We start from the raw sequence: 19211 nt of genomic DNA, 5'->3' as shown, positions 1-19211 counted from the left end.
GGTTTCTCAGAACAGCTTCACCAAAGTGCTAGTTAATCCAATCCAATTGTTTGGAATGAGAAAAATTTCTTGTCAAGTAGTTAATCATCCTTTCCAAAGTTCTGCAGAAACCTTGTACTCTTCTGCTCTTGGCACTCAGAAACATTCCAGTCTGTTAGCTCTGATTGAAAAGCAGGATAAAGATTAAAAATCGAGCTGGGAGTATCAAAAACCTTGCCACTCACAAACATGACCCAATCAATCCAAACCTTACACACAAAAATGTACTTTCAGATATCTTTAGCCTTGCCCTGGAAATAAAAACCAATATCAGACTTCACTCATTAAAGATAATAATCAAGATTCAATAAAATTAAAGTACAACATATAAAAATTTATGGAATGCAGCTAAAGCTGTGCTTAGAGCATTTAATGCTTTTATCAAATAAGAAAAAAGATTTCACATCAGTAATGTAAGCTTCCACCTAAAGATACCAGATAAATGCAGCAAAATAAACATAAAGAAGTAACAATAATTGGAGAAAAAATCACTGAAACAGAAAACTGAAAAATGGAAAAAATACAATGAAATAAAAAAGTTGGTTCTTTGAAAAGATTAACAAAATTGACAAACTTGTTGCTACACTGAACTAGAAAAAAAGAGCAGATGCTAATTACCAGTATCAGGAATGAAAGAGGGGCATTATTACCAATCTTACAGAAATAAAATGATTATAAATTAATGCTAAACCAACAAATTAGATAGCTTAGATGAAATGAACAAATTCCTAGAAAGACATAAATTACTGAAACTAACTGAATAAATATTTTTTCTAACTGAAGAGGAAATAGAAATTATGAATAGGCCTAAAATAAGGAAAGAAATTGAATTAGTAATTAAAAATATTTCCACAAAGAAAAGCCCAGTACTAGGATTTTTATATAATAAAGGCTCTGCCAAAGCACTCTAGTAACCTTACACACTTCCATGTAGGCCATGTAGGAGGCCTCATAGGCAAGGCTTGACTGCAGTCTAACCCGAGTCTTGGTGGAATGTCCTATGATTTCTTCTGGAACAAGAGGAGGTAAGTCTGTTGAGGAGTTGTCACAAGGCAATTTCTCATTCCTATCTTGTGGAACACTGCCACAGGCATTTTCATCCATCTCTGGTTTCAGCTGAGTACAGAACTTTCCAACTTGCCCTCCCAGCCCTTCCTTAGGATATAGCTGCAGGCTTCTACAGAAGTTTAAAAAACTGCTTGCTCATATTTTAGAGACCACTTCTCCATGACAGAGTGACAACACTGCATGTGTTGTCTGCCATCTGGACTATGGTTCTGTGTCATCCTATGGCACTAGGGATGTGGGGAGTTGAGACTAGACTCTGCTGATCATACTTTTGTTTTCTGTGTAAGTAATAAACTCTCTGAATTCATTTGGGCTGTTGTCTTCTTATATGACTAATTTATGGAAATATGTGTGAAAAGTCAACCGAACAACTGCAGTAGTAATACTTGTGGCCTGATTAGCCACTGCACTGCTGCTTGACTGCTTGACCACTTCACAGGTGAAATTTTATCAACTATTTGAAAAATAGATAATACCAATTCTTCCTCAGAAAATACAAGCCAAGGGAAGACCTACCAATAGTTATTGGTACTCTGACAACAATTACTCTGAAACCAAAGCATGAAGACAAAGACATCACAAGGAAAGGAAACTACAGACCAATATCACTCATACAGAAAGATCCAAAACTCCTTAATAAAATATTGGCAAAACAAATACAATATATAAAAAGAAACAGCATAATAAAAAGGATTTATCCTAGTGGTGCAAGGATGCATTAACATTGAAAATCAATTAATATACTTCATTAATAAAATGAAAGATTAAAAACTTATGATCACAATAGATACAGAAAAATTCTTTGATAAATCTAACATCCACTCATAATAAAAACTCTCAACAAATTGGGTACAGAAGGAAAATTTCTCAACCTGATAAAGGGGAATCATACACAGAATTTCACATCTAACATCATTCTAAGTGAAAGACTGAGTGCTTTCCTCCAAAGGCTGGGGACAAGGCAATATTGTCTGATCTTGTTGCTTTTATTCAACATTGCATTGGAGGTTCTAAGACTAGATGATGATCATGATCGTGATCATGATGGTGGTGATAGTGGTGATAATAATAAATTAAGGGCAACCAAATTGGAAAAGAAAAAGTATAAAACTGTTTTATTCATAGATGACGTAGTCTTGTTTGTAGAAAATCTCAAAAAAGTCCACACATACAAAATCTACTAGAACTAATAAATAAGTTAAGGAAGGTCACATTTTATTGCTACAAGGTCAATAAATAAAAGTCAATTGTATTTCAGTATACTAGCAATGAAAATACTGAAAATAAATTAAGGAAACATTACCATTCATGATAGCATTTAATATAATAAAATACCTAGGAATAAATTTAACAAAAACAGTATAAGACGTGCATACTGAAAATCATATCATATTGCTGAGATAATTAGAGATCTAAATAAATGAAGGTACATTCCATGTCCATGAATTGGATGACTTAGTATTGTCAACATGATAACTGCCAATTGATCTATAAATTCAATGCACCCCTTATCAACTGTAGTAGGCATTTTTGTAGAAATTGACAATCTAATCCTAAAATCTGTATGGAAATGCAAATGACATAGAATATCCAAAAACAGTTGTGAAAAAGAACAACACAGTTGGAAAACTATTTGATTTCAAAATTTACTATAAAGCACCAGTAATCATATAAGTATGGTATTAACCCAGGGATAGGCATACAGTGGGTCAGAATTGACAGTCCAGAAATAAACCCTTATATTTATAAACCATTGATTTTTATAATAGTTTTATTGAGCCATAATTCACATACTATTAAATTTATCCTTTTAAAGTGTGCAATTCCATAATTTTCAGTATATTCACAGAGTTATGTGACCATTAGCATTATCTAATTTTAAAACATGTTCGTTAGCCCAAAAAGAAACCCACACATACTAAAAATCACTACCTATGTAATCCCCAACTCTCTCCAGCCCTAGGCAACCACTAATCTACTTTTGGTCTCTAGAGATTTGCCTCTTCTGGACATTTCATATAAATGCAATCATACAACATGTGGTCTTTAGTGACTGGCTTCTTTCACTTCACATGGTATTTTCAAGGTTCATCCATGTTGTAGCATGTATCAGTACTTCATTTCTTTCTATTGCTGAAAATATTCCATTGTATGAATATGCCATATTTTATCCATTCTGGTTTTGGATATTTAGGTTGTTTCCACTTTGGGTTATCATGAATAATTCTATCAATATTTGTGTACAAGTTTTGTGTGAAAATAAGTTTTCATTTCTCATGAGTATATACTTAGGAGTGTAATTGCTGCATATTAAGGTAACTGTATGCTTAACTTTTTGAGGAACTGCCAAACTGTTTTCCAAAGTTGCTACATCATTTTACATTCCCATCCGCAATGGATGAGGATTCCAATTTTCGAAATCCCTACCAACACTTGTTACTGTATGTCTTTATTACAGTTATCCTAGTGAATTTGAAGGAGTATCTCACTGTGGTCTTGATTTGCATTACCCTAATGGATAATTACATGACCATATTTTCATGTTCCTATTGGCCTTTGTATATTTCCTTTAGAGAAATGTTTATTCAAATTATTTGCCCATTTTCAAATAGGTTATTTTTATTTTACTGTTGAGTTGTAAGAGTTAATATCCTTTGAAGCTCAAAGTTTTTAATTTTGGTTAAGTCCAGTTTATCTAAGTATTGGCAAGCATGTGGAGAGACTGGAAACTTCATATATTGCTTGTGAATGTGACATAGTACAACCACTTTGGAAACCAGTTTGGCAGTTTCCTAAAATATTAAACATAAACTTATGCAACCCAGCCATTCCACTTCTAGGAATCTACCCAAGAGAAATAAAAAAGTATGTACACAAAGACACATATACACAAATGTCCATAGCAACATTATTTATAGTAGCAAAAACTAGAAATAATTCAATTGTCCATCAACTGAAGAATGGATAAACTAAGTGTGGTATTCTCATACAATGAAATACTATTCAGCAATAAAACATGCTACACATGGATGAACCTCAAAAACATTGTTGAATAAAAAACCCAGACACAAAAGAACTATATATTGTATAATTCCATTTATGTGAAATGGTATGAAAAAACAAATTTATGACAACAAAAACAGATCAGTGGTTGCCTAGTAGTGAAGGTGGGAGTGGGGATTGACTGCAAATGTGAACAAAGGAACTTTTGGGTTGATGGAAATGTTCCAAAACTAAACTGTGGAGACATTTACACAACTCTAAAACCTAAAAATCATACTTATTAAAGTGTGATTTTATCATATGTAAGTTATACCTCAGTAAGGTGTTTTCTTTAAAGAACGAAAGTAAATATTTTAATGACAATTAGCAGCATAACTTTGATTGAAATCAAAGACAAAGCATTGAACATTAGAGTTGAGGTCCTAGTAAGCTTATTAAGAAAAGATGAAGATAAAGTAAGATTTAAGAGTAAGAAACAAACTTTTATTATTCAAACATTATTTGACTCTTTTATCTCCAAAGAAAACCCAAAATAATCTACCAGAAAATTGTTTTAAATAATATAAGCACTTAGCAAACTGTCCAGATTTAAAATCAATATATTAGTATTAATTAAATTATACTATGTGGATACAATTTAAATATTTTATGTATAACACAAAAATATATTTATATATTACATATATTTAAATCTATATTTATATATTTATATTTATATAAAATATATACTACATGTTTTTTATATCTAAATACACACACAAATAGATACACATAAAATATAAGGTATCTCAGAATATACCTAATAAAGTGTACAATAACTCTATATAGAGCACTATAAAGTATTAATGAAGACATAAACAAAAAATTCCCCATTTACTGTATTTATTAATCACTTGCTAGTGGAGAGGAAGCTTCAATATTCCAAAAAATGTCAAATTTACAAGAAGAGACTTGCAAAATTAATACAATTCCTATCAAAACCCCAACAAAGTTCTTCATAGAATTTTTCAAGCTGATTATAAAATTTATATGGACAAGCAAAGCCCAAAGATAAACCAAGACACTTCTGAAGAATAAGGTGGGGGGGACTCTTGTCCTGGAAAACGTTGAGTTATTATCATTTATTAGTAGTTAAAACAGGGTTGTATTGGAGGAGAAACAGACATACCTATTCACATAAACATTATGAAGAGCCCAAAATAAACCAAAATTACATAACTTATAACATAATATTGAGCCAAATATGACATTAAGCCACAGAGAACTACATTTAGTGATTCAGTATGAAACCATTTTTATAAAGTTTAGGAACAAGTGAAACTAAAATACATTGTTTGTGGAGATATATATATACTATATTTTATAAAGGAAAGGGAACACTAAACAATAGATGTATGCTTTCTTTCATACTATAACTGTTAAAAGACAATGAAACTGAAGGCTATAAAATATCTGATCATGAAATACTTACTAGTTTTCAAGAATTAAGAGGCAGGTCATGTGACCTGCAGTGCTTGCCAGTGAATGCAGTATAATATTTTCCTGCCTCATTGACATCACACTTGGCCATATGACTTACTGTGAATGACCACAGATGATGCAGGAAGTATAGAGCAGGATATTCAATTGTGCAGTAGCAATTGTTCAGCACAGTTGTATCACTGACCTGGGTCTTGCTGCCAAAAGGACTGAAGGAGTCCGCAGAGCTCAGCACGTGTACTTCATCTCCTCATGCAGCACATGAATCCCTGTCCTGTTGCCAGGAGCTAACTGGCAGACCCACTCTTAGATATATAATTTCAATGCATTCAAATAAAGGGCAAGGGCTAACTTTATTGTCATGCATGTGGATCAGAGGTCAGGGTGTAGAACACATTTATCTCCCTTTATTCCAACAGAGAGCTCTCCACCTAATTTAATACTGGAGTTCTCAGAGCACAGAATATACTTGAAGGGGTTCAGAATATGGCAACCCCAAATATGTCACTTTGGTATACTGATTATTTTGAATTAAAGGTACATAAGAAACAGCCAGTGCATGAAGGTCATTCTGACCTTCCTTTGTACTCCTGAAAGCAGGAGATAAATATTCTATGCGAAAGGCACCCTCCCTGTGCCCAGAGAATAGAAGACAACCTTATCACCAGAGACAGGAAATTTAGGGCTGTAAAGGCTGTTAAACTAACCCTTATCTTCCTGGTTATTTCTTCAAACCCCTTTGTCTTGTCAATTCTTCACAAATGTATTGCTTCTTTGTCTAAAAGATGTAAAAGCTTCCTGCTCTGGTCACTTCTTCAGGCTTTCTCTTTTGAAGGCTCCCATATGCATGTAAAAATTCAATAACATTTGTATAATTTTGCCCTGTTAATTTGTCTTATGTCAGTTTAATTCTTTGGCATAGCCAGAGACCCAAAGAAGGTAGAGAAGAATTTTTCCTCTGCTACATACTTAATGTGTTATTTTAAATTTTTTCATTAATTTTTAGATCTCAATCTTTGTAAGACAATCTGTCACCCTCGAGAAGTTGCCTCGCCACCAAGACCCCCTCTGTATCACTAAGATATAAGCAATTAATGCCACCCCAAAATTGGTCATTGGATCCACTGAGTAAACTTCCCTCCAAATAGTTATCCCTTCACATAAGCAATTTTTGTTTCTCCAGAAAATTCAAAGGAATAGGAAAATAACACAGAAGAAACAGTATGATTAAGACAAAGATGATCAGAAAGAAGAAGGGCTAAGATTCAAAATAATTCCTAGGTTCTTGCACAAAATTTTCCTAAAGTCCTAATTAGGAATAGAGTCCTCATTTTACTTCATGTTGAAGAAGAGTGCTGTAAAATAATTATAACCAAAACCGAAGGATTTTATCATGATTACACATGATTACACTTAGACTTAGCATTCCATTTAACTTTGATCAAAAAGTGGCAAACAATTAACTAAAGAAATGAAGACCACTGAAGAGTATTTACAATCTAACTGAAGGACAAATTATACTGTTTTGTTCAGATTTTTAAAAAAATAGAAATCTTTGTAAGTGCAGAATAAAATAGCAAAGCCTTAGGAGATTTATAATTTAGATTTTGGACAACTAAATTTGGGAGTACAGGTATTCTGTGCTGCTGCCTGAAGACTTGGTACCAAATATGAATGTTTTTATAGAGTGCAAGTCAAGAAAGTACATTCAATTAACCAAGAGGTAAGCCCAGAGAGGAAGGAACAGAAGGGAAATGAGATCCTCTCCAGAACCCACACAAACTTGGATGATCTGTGCAAGGTATGAGGCTGCTAGTGGGTAGGGGCCCCAGTAAAGGGCAACCCACATAGAATACAAGGAACTCATAGAAAGAAAGCCTAGCACTTGGAAACTTGAGGGTACGACAGGTACATATGTACCAAGGTACTAGGTTCAGAGAAAACAAAGAAAACTCTTCATTTCTTCCTCTCTTATAACAGGAATCTCAGGTGGGACTGAAACTATAGAAAAGGATTATTAATCCCAGTGATAGAAGAGACAGGAGCCAATGTAGACATTGTACCTTATTCAATGTCTGGCACAAGGTCAATGCCCCAGATGAATTTGTTGACTTTAATTGATATAAGAAGGACATTTGGCATGGTCATTTCCTTGTAAAGTAATATACATGCAACCCTTTAAATAGAACAAAAATCTAGATGGAAAAAGAAGAGGGTGATAAAGAGTTTCCTTTTTCACATCCTAGGAAATGACTCTCTCTTAAGTTTACGTTTCTAATAGCTTGTTAGCTAACCTTAGTAATCCAAGCAATCGAAGGGTCTAAACTTTAAAATGGCACTGACAGCAAGATATAAGTAATGCCATAATGCAATCCAACAAGAATGAATCATTTCTTTTAGGTGATCTTTTCCCTATATTTTTGAAAATGCCCAAAAGTGAAATTCAGTGACACCCTCAGAAGCCTCCCAGGAGTAAGGCTCTCTTACTTTGTTAATTAGGTACATCAAAGACAAACATAAGAAAAGTTAGATATACTTTGCACACTACATTCTCACACTACACTACACACTTTTCAGTTTATATTTTCAAATTTAGAGGTTGGGTATTCAACCTATTTGGTTAAATTGGCATCAGTGTCAAAACCAAACTCTTCTGATCTCTTCTGTCCTCAAAAGGCACTGTGGTAATGTACCCTCTGTGACCATAAAAGCACTAAGAATAATAAGGAAAAAAGATATGTGAAAGCTACAGACATTATGCTACAAAAAAAAAAAAGATTATTTTTAAATGATGCTATGATCCCTAGGAAAGATATTTTAGTCACTTGAAGTTTATTAAAAACATAATTATACTCATTATAAAACAAAAATTGTCAGTGTTGTTATTCTCTCAAGCCTTCAGCCAGAGGCCAATGCAGCAGGTTTATCCAGTTTGAGCATCACACTGGCCTTCAGTTATTTCCCTCTGCTCAGATTTGGAACACTGAAACACGGAAACAAGACAGGCTGACACTCAGGTGAATGTTCTAGAGGTTTTGAAAATTCACATGGAGGCAAACATTTAAATCTATAACTAATGTGAAGTTTCAGGAACTTCAATCTTTCAATTATTATAGTTCATCATACAACCAATTTAGATAAACTTAAGTAATATAACACAGGAGCTAAAAGCACAGGCTTTGGAATCAGAGACTTAAAATGGAATCCTCACTTTGTCTCGTATTAAGTAACTTGGGATACATTTTTAAACCTCTCTAAATCTCTGTTTCTCCCTCTATAAAAAAATAAAAATAATATTATTAGTTACCTTGTGGCATGTATTGAAGATTAAAGTAAGATTATATATTTAAAGAACTGAGCATTGCCTGGTACAGAATAGGTGCTCATTGTTCTAGAATCTTCATTACTCTTATTCTTATTCTTATAAATGGGGTAGCTCTTAGGAAGACTTCAGACAAGTGTTGGAGATATAATTCTGATTTAGCAGATAGCAATGCCAGACACTGCTACGGGGGCAGGCAACCACTGATCTGTACCAGAAAGCCCCTGTGGTTGCTGAATGTTGGCTCCCAACACTAGCCCACACTTCAGCTAATGGAAGAGGCCCCCCCGATAAATGTTACTAATGTTTCTAACTTGCCCACTAAGTACTGGAAGAGAAATTCCAAGAGCTCTTCCAAATCTAAACAAAATTATTGGATTTGATTCAAGCAAAAAGTCTGTTCATTCCCAAACTGTGTGAACCAATCCCCAGAATTCAGAGCAAAATGGTTCTGGTTCTTTTTAATTAGGAGTCTCTTTTTGATGCCTGTGTCATCTAACAGCAGGGGCCTAAGGAATACTTCCCTTGTTAGTCATTAAAGCTGAAAGCTACAAAGCATTCATAAAACTCAGACTCCAGCCCTCAACAATCATCAATCTCTAAATCTAATAAACTTTCTAACCACAGTCTTCATTGCCAGTATAATGAGTGACCAGCATACACTAAATGAATCAGGGTTCTTTGTCTGGCAACACATTGATTCTGACAGATGGAAAAGGCCAGCACAGAAGAGACTCTTGGGGGAGTTGTTGAGAAGTTAACAGTATTGCCTATTAAACACCATTCATCTACACATACTGTGAAAAGTCTGAAAAATCATGTTATTCTTCTCATGTGCTCATTCCAGTGTACACAATTAATTTAATGTAGAAGGTCTTCAGGGATCTGAATCCCTCGTCTTTTTAACATTCTATGTACCACCTAGACAAAATGGAGTACAAGGAAGAATGACTCCTTCTGTGTGCCTAAGGAGAATGCAAAAAGCATGTATTCATAGCAGCCCTTATGTGGTACTACATTTGGATTGGAAATTAGAATTATTTTCTACTGCCTTCTTACTTATTTCTTTAAATACAGGGTACAGAATGGAAAGAAAGGGCAATAGAAGTGAAACAAGCTATTTGCCAACAGATAGAAACAACTTCACTTGTATCACACCTTAATTATTAGTATAATTTACATTTTGCCATTTCAGTGCCATTTCTACCCTATACTGTGACAGTTGGGAAGAATCATCTTCTAGATATCAAGCTACTGTCAATCAGGGGAAATTATTCCCCAAAGACAATGCAAGAGTGTTCAACTCTACCAACTTTTGCAAACATTCGAATAGGGAACTTTCCAGTCACTTCAAGTAGAATTCTACCACTATCCCCAGTCCTCTTGAGCATTAACAGGAATGCAGTGTTAGCAGGTAGGAGGCCCCTCCCCCTGTCCTCCACTCACAGCCTGCCCCAGCCACGCAATGATGCTCCATTGCTACTACTGGGTGTAAATACCCTTCCTTATGCTCCTGTGGAAGAGGAAAGGGAAGTGTCCTGTCCAGTAAGTCCACTGCTACTGCAGCCCTTGGTGAAGGACAGTGGGAAAGGCTTTCCTGTGCCTGGAGACAGAGCTGGGGGATGGGGAATTCTTGACTGGGGGACTAAATGAGTTGTGGGTTGAAATATGTATTATCCCAAAAGAGGCAAGATAATAATATGCAAGGAAGATAGGAAAATAATACAAATACAGTGTTTTGTATATGCTAATAGTACCTACTGTTTTATGATCACCACAGGTAGTGCAAACTTCCACAGATGACATATAAAATAAGCCAATTTTTCAGGAAATACCAACACAGGTGGGAACTAATTTTGAAATGAAAGGTAAGAAAAAAATAATAAAATGCTCTGAAATTTTTCCAAGTTTTTAATAATTGTATTTTATTAAATTAAGAATATTTCTTCAGCAAAAAAATTATTTTTATCAGGCTTTTAATGAGTAAACACTAAACTAAGTATTCTCGAAATTATCTGAGATGTGAGCAAAAATGTATTCACAAAGAAGTGTTAACTTCAGATTAATTTATACTAGTAAAAAAACATGAAACATTTTCATGTCCAAACCATTGCTGATTAAGAAAATGACGTATTTCAATATTATGGAATAATATGTAGCCATTAACATGTTGTTCATAAGGTTTTTTATTTATATGGGAAAAGTAGTGTGAAATAGAAAACTCAATATGTTTGATGAGAGTCAAGTTATTCTGCCGGAGAGAGTGGGAGAACTTGTTTTCTTTCTCTCATGGGAGAAATAAGATTTAGAAGAGAAGGGGGGAAAAGTAGTAGGAGAAAGAGCCAAATAACATAAGGAAATCACCCAGAAACTTTAAAGAATAAGAATTTCTAATATTCAATTTTAGGATTTACTTTAGCTTTGCCGAAGTAAACTCGGTTTGGTCCTCTAAGACCTTCACTTAGAGTCTCACACAAGCAGAGTTCTTATAAGAGAAGGGTATTTGGGAGAAACACAAAGACAGATACTGATTTCACCTATGGGTCAAAGTTCGGATAGATACAAAGAAGAACTTCAAATGAGAATCTGCTGAAGGTGGTAAGCTGGAGCCTGAAGTGACCATGACACTTGGGAAGGGCCCTGGGCTTTCCAAAGAGCATGTGATCCAAAACCTTACAGTGAGCAAGTGGCAGAGCCAAATCCACACATGCTCTTAATATAATGGTTGCCTTTTTTTCTACTCAATTGTGCATCTGTGAGCTTTCCAAATCATTTTTTTAATGGAAATGATTTCTTTGATAATTAGGAAAAAGGGCAGTAAAGAATTGAAATGAAGACGTTTCAGTACCACATGAAAGGACTGTTGAAGCTGTCCAAGGACACTTGGGTAACATCCATGCCTGAAAATCAAGTGGCAGATAGCATATCACTTGGTTGGAAAGGGAACCCAAATGTGGGTAAGCAAAGAAAAGACAATTTAGACCAAAGAAAAGACAATTTAGACCAAGGAAAGAAAAGTCAGCATCAGAGAAATCAAGCAGAACATGACTGGGTATTTTAAAGGAACAGAAAAATCTGGGAAATACAGAAGATGTTGTAGTTGATCAAATGGTACAGCCAGTTGGTAATAATAATCATGGAGTGTTTACTGAGAAAGGCCCTGTGATAAATGCTTTATGTGTATTGTTTCATTTAAATATCTCAATAAATCTGAGATAAATGCTATGGTTATCACTATTTTAATTTTTTTTAAAAAGAGGTACACAAGGATTAAATAACCTATGCAATGTTACTCAGATATTAAGTGGTATAGCAGGATTTGAACCCAGATAGTCCAACTCTAGATCTGCAAAAAACAATAATAATGACTTACTATGTGCCGGGCACTGTGTTAGAGGTCTCACGTGGATTACCTATATAATCCACAAAACAACCTATTGAGATAAGTACTATTATTATTTACATTTATGGGCAGTAAAACCAGGTCATCCTGGCTTATGGGAAAAGGTAACTTAACTGGTTCATAATTTATCTAATTTATGGTGCAATGATTCTTTATATTCTCCCATTTGAATATAAACTTTGAGCCCCATGGACATAAGGCACACTATCATCATCATAAATCTGTTTATCTGTATAATTATGTATTTATTCATTTAGAGGACATTGTGTAATAACCAGATGTTAGTGTTTTCCATGGTAAAAACGTGAAGGTAATTTTTAGGCAGGAAATGTATTTCAGCACATCATACTTGCTTAGATATACCTGCATCATTTTGTGAATTACTTATGTGCTTATGATTCATGGTTGCTATCAGTAGTTATGGCTCAAGTGATCTCAACTGATTTTAATATTGGCTGACATAAAGCATCATTAAAGTGATACATTTTGTGGAGTTGGAGGTAATATGAGGAGAATGGAAAAGAAGGAAAGAAAAATGAAAAAAGGAGAACATTTTAAGAATTATGTTTCCAAAGCCAAAGTCTAAGCTCTTGGGAATACCTGAAGGTTGGGCTGGGCTGCTGTACTTCATTTCAGATGACTATAGCACCCCCTGGTGAACAACATTAATATTTCATAATTTTCTCCAAATAGCATACGCTGCAAAATCTACAAGTGGCTTTTAGAAGTAGCTCCTTTGGTCTCTTTTTTCATTTTTGGTTAAGGAAGCATGTGCCCAAATTGAATTTAATTCATTTCAGAAGCTGTTCTAATACCAAAGTGAGTTTTATGTAACATGCAAATTTACTTCCAGAAACAAATAAGAATTAGGGGGACTTGAATACCTTGGATTAATCAAATTAGTTGCAGAACATACTAATTTAGAAGAAGCAAAAGCCTGAAAATTTTATCTACAAAGTACAACAAAAAATTTTTCTTCATTTGCATAATAAATTGCAAATTTTCACTTGGCTTAAGCACATAAATAACGTCACACACTTTGCTTCCCTACCTCTTTTAGATCTTTACTCATATGTCACTTTCTCAGTGATGTTTTTATTGATCATCTTATTTGTAACCGTAGACTCCAATACCCTACACTCCCTATGCCTTTCTCTGCTTCATTTTTCACCACAGTTAGGATGGCCAAATAAAATTTTGCCCAAATCAAGATACTTTTGAGAGTGGAAAATGATGCTATTAATATTTACACGGGGACAAATAGGCAATGGGTACACTGTAACATGGTCACCTCACTCACAGTACTTATCTTCTAATGTATTATATATTTTACTTTTTATTTTCTTTCTTTTCTTGGTAAAAACTCACAATGAGCAGGGAGTTTTGCCTGTTTGGTTTTTCTCTCGGTTTTGTTTTTTTTTTTTTTTTTTCTTATTGCTCTAAACTCAGTGCCTAAAATAATATTCATAATAGGTGCTCCATAATATTGGCTGAATAAATGAACATGTTTACCTGCTGTGGTCATTCAAAATGGCTGCAAATACTTGGTCACTTATTTCATTGAGAGGTAGCACTTATTTCTCCTTTCCTTGGATCTAGGCTGGATCTCTGACTACCTCAACCAATAGAACGTGGCAGAAATGCACTGTGACAATTCCAGACCTGGCCTTTAAGAGGACTGGCAGTTTTTGTTTTCTGACTCAGAGCATTAATTCTTGTTCTTGGCATGCTTCCTCTTGCAATCCAGCCACAGTGCTGTGAGGAGCCCAGGATATTCGGGTAGACCAGCCCCGCTGAGCTTTCAGCCTACAGCCAGGATCAATGACCAGGTTTTGAGTGAGCCATCTTGTCTGTTCCAGCCCATTTGAACCCTCAGGTGACTGTAGTCCTAGCCAACATCATGTGGAGCAGTAGAACTGATCAGGTAAGTCCTGAAGAAATAAAACAGTTGCTGCTATTAAGTCACAAAGTTTTGGATGGTTTGTTATGCAGCTCAGTAGATAATTGAAACATCTGCTATATCTATGCTGAGCACCAACATGAAGGACACAAAATGAGGAGGAAAAGATTGATCTTAAGGAACTATGAGTTTAAAGGGAGAAAAAACTCACTTATATGAATACTGTTTTCTTGTAAGTTGATTACTGCTATAAAAAGCCAAAAGTAACCTGGAAGTTTGTAGGAAGGATGTGTTCAAGGGGAGTTTAGGGAAGTAAAGAATTCATTCATTTGCTCAAGAGTGAGGAGATTATCACTAGATAGAATTTAACAGTTAGAGGTGAGTGGCAGAGTTAGTGGTGGAAGCAGAGCTAACAGCATGAGCACAGAGGTTAAAGAAGCATGAATACCTATTCCTCTAACAGCAAGAAATTTAGTTTGACCAGGGGATGGGATCTATGAAGAGAAAGGAAAGGCAGAAAGGATGATTAGGAATAGGTCATGGTGCCTTAAATGTTGTTCCAGTAGTTGGATTTCTTTCATGGTCAGAAGTCAGATGATTTGTTTTTTAACATCTACTGTTTTCCATCACTGATTATATAAACATTATGTGTAATCACTGTAAGTAAGAACTTTTTTTAAGTATAAAGAAGAAAATAAAATCACTTCAGATTTCTCTTCCCAGAGTTAATCACTGTTAATCTTTTGTTCTTGTGTTTCCTCTACACATTACTACAGTTGGGATATGGAAGACAGAAACAGATTGTATCCTCACTCTTTCACTAACATTCATTTCATGATTACCCACCTAATTAAGGATTCTCTGAAGATAGAGTCTTAATATTTACATAAAATTTATTGTATGAAAATATCAAAATTTCTTTAGTTCATATCCTGCTAGTAAATATTTATGCTGTTTTCAAATTTAGATTTAGCTATTATCAAAATGAACACCAGTTGTACATTTACCCAAATGTACTTGGGATACTGTCTTTGGCCTATACTTAAGGATTTTATAAGAAATGGTCTTATGAAATATTGCTATAGCTGTTGTGTCCTGGAATGTCTGTGTCCCTCCAAAATTCGTATGTTGAAGCTCCAACCTCCCAGTATGACTATATTTGTAGACAAAGCCTGTTAGAAGATGATAAATGTTAAATGAGGTCATAAGGGTAGGACCCTAATCCAATAGTGACCCTAAAAGAAGAGGAAGAGACACCAGAACTCTCTCTAAGAGAGGACACAGCAAGAAGGCAGTCCTGTGTAAGCCAGGAAGAGAATCTTCCCCCGGAACTGAATCAGCACCTTCATCTTGGACTTCCCACCCTCCATAACTGAGAAATAAATTCCTGTTGTTTAAGCCACCCAGTATGTTGCATTTTGTTATGGCATCCAGAGAAGACTAAGACAGTTGGCATAAATATTTGGCTGAGAACATTGTTAATTACATTGTACAGTTCATATTTAAGAAGAAAAAATTACTTTTGTAATGAGGAGAAAATAATTTTTTTATTATTTCATGGACATTTAATTGAACAGGAATCCTAATGCTCAATTTGCTTTGTTTGCGTGAAACCTTATAACCAGATATGTGGCTCTTTTCTGTTTGCCCCAATTTTCTTATTTATTATTTATTTAATATTTAGTTATAGTATATATATTTTTATAGATAACATTAGTCGTGTTTTGGAATAGGCAGTTTGCAAATAAATAAACAGATGAAATTAAATGAACATTATTTCAGCCACTTAGCAATAATTAAATTCAAAAGAGTAGTGATATAATGGAGCTAAGCATTATGCAAATTATTGAAACAGAATCATTATGTGAATTGACAGATAAATATATCTGTATTTTTCATATCTAAATGTATATGGTAGGATAGTTACAGAAATCATAAGAAATTGCATATTTAGTTAGGGACAAACTAAGGAAACATACTTACTTTCCCAAGTCATAGCCAGACAAGGAAATGAGATTTCAAAAATTCCTTGAATAAAGAAAGGAGTTTAATAATTTAAGGAAAGGCAAATGCTGCCTTCATAACTTTCATTGAAAGAGAAGACTGAGATGCAGGGAGGGTACTAACTGAACAGGACTCTAAAGGAGACCCATGTTAAATAAAATAGATGATATAAACACTTCTAATTTGATCTTTATTATAGGTATGATATACTTTAATGTAGAATAAACAATCTAATTTTTTCACGTCTCTAAAATGGCATCATACTAATGATATGCAACTGTATGGAATACATTACTTCCTGAGAAGAAGTGCAAGAGTTTTCTCTAAAAATATTACTATGTTTTAAGAGGTTCAATTAGTCACACAACATATCTGATCAGCTTTGTAGATTTGAGGAGGTTTTAGGGCTAAGTGAATGATTGCAAAATGGGAATATTTTGGCAAGAGCACAACAGTACTTTGAAAATTTCAACCAGTAAAAGTTAAATGCAAAATCTGTCTGGATATCATCTGTAATACAACAGAAGAGGAAGAGGCGAAGTTTTTAGAGGATTACAGTTCTTTAAATTTTAAGGGGAAATATATAATGTATGCAAAATGTCATTTTCCAGGAAGCAAGATCTTCAATTCAACCAATACTTCCAAATTAATATAAATACCTCCTTTTTTCTGAAAATATCTAGTGAAAAATTAACTAGAAACAGTGAAGTGTATTTTTAATAGTTATGTCTGAAATTAGTGAAACAGGAGAAAGAAAAGAGGGTTAGTCCATATAGTAAATGGTATTTCCTATCACATCCATGTGGCACAGTGGAAAGAACGTGGCTTTGAGAACCAGATGTCCTGGCTTCAATCCTTACCTCTATGATCCATGAAATATGCAAAGCTGTATACACATATACATTTCTATATACATGCACTTTCTAATCCTTAACAACGTTAGCTCATGTTATGAATGAGGAGACTGACAGGGCTTATTAATTTGTATGAGATCACAAAGCAGGTAAGTGACTGAATTTGAATTCTGGCACAATTTACTCTAAAGTCTGCATTCTTTCCACTCCACAGAAAAAGGGGTGAATAGTTGCAAAACCTGTGAAGAGTCTGAGATTTTAGCCTTTCTCAGTTTCACACATGCTAGCAGAAGACATGAGACTCCTGGATCAAAGACAAAGGGCTTTTTCACTCACAGCACAGCAAGCAGTATGAGTTTCATGTTTAAGTCAGTTCTCCCCCCACCCCCAAACACCACAGGGCGGTGTAGAGAGGCCCTGGTGGATGCTGGGCAGACAGTTGGGTTTGTTGAACCTCGAGTTCAGGAAAATCTTCAGTCTTATAAAGAGTGATGCCAGATAACAGTGTCATTGTTTGTCCAAGAGGGAGATAAAATTTTTACGATCCTGTTCAGGAAACAAATCTGCCCTCTACCTCTATAGGGTATATTGAGACTCTATCTTCTAAGACTGTTTGATATAAAAACAACCTTTAAAAGATAGCGTGGAACAAAAGCTGTCACAGTCATATAGAAATGCTATGAAGAATTGCCCCCCAGCAACGGTATCTGAGGAAAAAGTCTAAATAAAATAGATCGTGAGGTTTACTGGACAGTCTGACAAAAGCCCAAAGAGGTGTGATGAAGTTGTACTTGGTGAATGTTTGCATATATTCATATCTAAGTCTGATTCAAATGCAGTTCTTGGGGTCTGGTGTCCATGTCATCAACCCATTCACAACAGGACATAAGGCAGAGATGATTGGGAGAAAGGAAAAGACGAGCATCTTGGTGAAGGAGATTAGCAAAATTAGGTAAGATGTAAAGGCTCCAGTCAAGGAGAGTATGCTTGGGGCAGAAATTTATCCTAGACAGGAAAATCTAAGCAGAAAATCAGTTGTACGAATTAAGTCCATCTGTAAGGACAAACTCCATTCAATTTACTGAGCACTCAGGAAGTTAGTGTCTCCAGGGCAGTGGCAGATTTGTTTCCTGACCAGAATAATAAAGGTAATGTCTCCCTCTGGGGCAAAGATTGTGAAGTTTAGTTTGAAGCCCCAGATAATAGCAGGAATAATTCCAGGTTTGGTGGATTTATAAGCTTTAATGCACTTCTTGCTCAGATTAGAATTAGCTTGCTAGCTGGGCAGGGCTGCACTTGTTGATGAAAGGGTTTTCAGAGGACAGAGACTGAGCGAGGCAGAAATTGACAGAGAGACGAGATAAAGAGCAAAGCTGGGAGGTCACTTTTTCAAAGAGATAGTAAATGATCAAGTGAAATGTCATCAGCGAAAAAACGTGTCTTTCTGCACAAGCTAAACTGCTGCAATCTTTGCCCAGGAATTAGAAGTGAAATGTCAAGCTAGCTTAATAGCAGATCCTACATGATAGCAGAGCCAAAGGATTAGAATTTGCAGAGAAAATGTCTCCTCCTATTTAAAAGAAAACATTATTAAACAACTCAATTAAGTTAAATCCAAACCAGTTTGGAATCAAAGACGTTACCCTTTTCTTGTTAAATCCCTAGTCACTAGATAGCTAAACACTTGCATGGTCTTAGGAAAGCTGTTTTAAGGCACTGTATTATTTGGGAGAATATCATCTTTATGCACTTGCACTCTGGCAAGTCATCTCAGAGTCTGTTATATTCGAATCCTGTAATCATTTCTTGTAAAAAGGTAATATCATCTGCCATATAATATTGCAGTCATTTCCATAATAAAAGTTATAGTTAAATCTGATAACATCACTAATTAAAAGAAATGTATAAATATATATACATATATATATATAATTCCAATAAATTCCTAAGAATAACTTTAAGAATAAGCTAAGGGGCACCATTTTTATCTACTTATGAGTCATTGTATTCTCTCACTTTAATTTAAAGTTTTTATCATAATAAACTTTTTCCAGGTCTGAGATAACAAGAGCAATAATGGCTTCTCTTCAAACTTTGTGTGGAATAAAGAATAATTCTCATTTTAACTTCATAAAATTG

The 19211-nt window shown here is 34.7% G+C and overlaps 1 long non-coding RNA gene across 4 annotated transcripts in view; it reads right to left on the bottom strand.

Annotated features, from left to right (window-relative positions):
* LOC309666931 overlaps positions 1 to 5774 on the bottom strand; it is a 281226-nt gene extending 275452 nt beyond the window's left edge. For 3 of the 4 annotated variants that reach the window (XR_014267360.1, XR_014267361.1, XR_014267362.1), the window contains exon 1: positions 5582 to 5653. This is a non-coding gene — a long non-coding RNA (uncharacterized lncRNA). Of the gene's footprint in view, positions 1 to 5581; positions 5654 to 5689 lie in introns of those variants that run through there. The other variant, XR_014267359.1, reaches the window with a different exon arrangement.
* Positions 5775 to 19211: the final 13437 nt, after the last annotated feature.

The sequence above is a fragment of the Balaenoptera physalus genome (genome assembly GCF_965194825.1).
Source record: "Balaenoptera physalus genome assembly, chromosome: 9".
Lineage (NCBI taxonomy): Eukaryota > Metazoa > Chordata > Mammalia > Artiodactyla > Balaenopteridae > Balaenoptera > Balaenoptera physalus.
The sequence above is the reverse complement of the archived record's forward strand: the minus strand, read 5'-3'. Positions and strand labels throughout refer to the sequence as shown.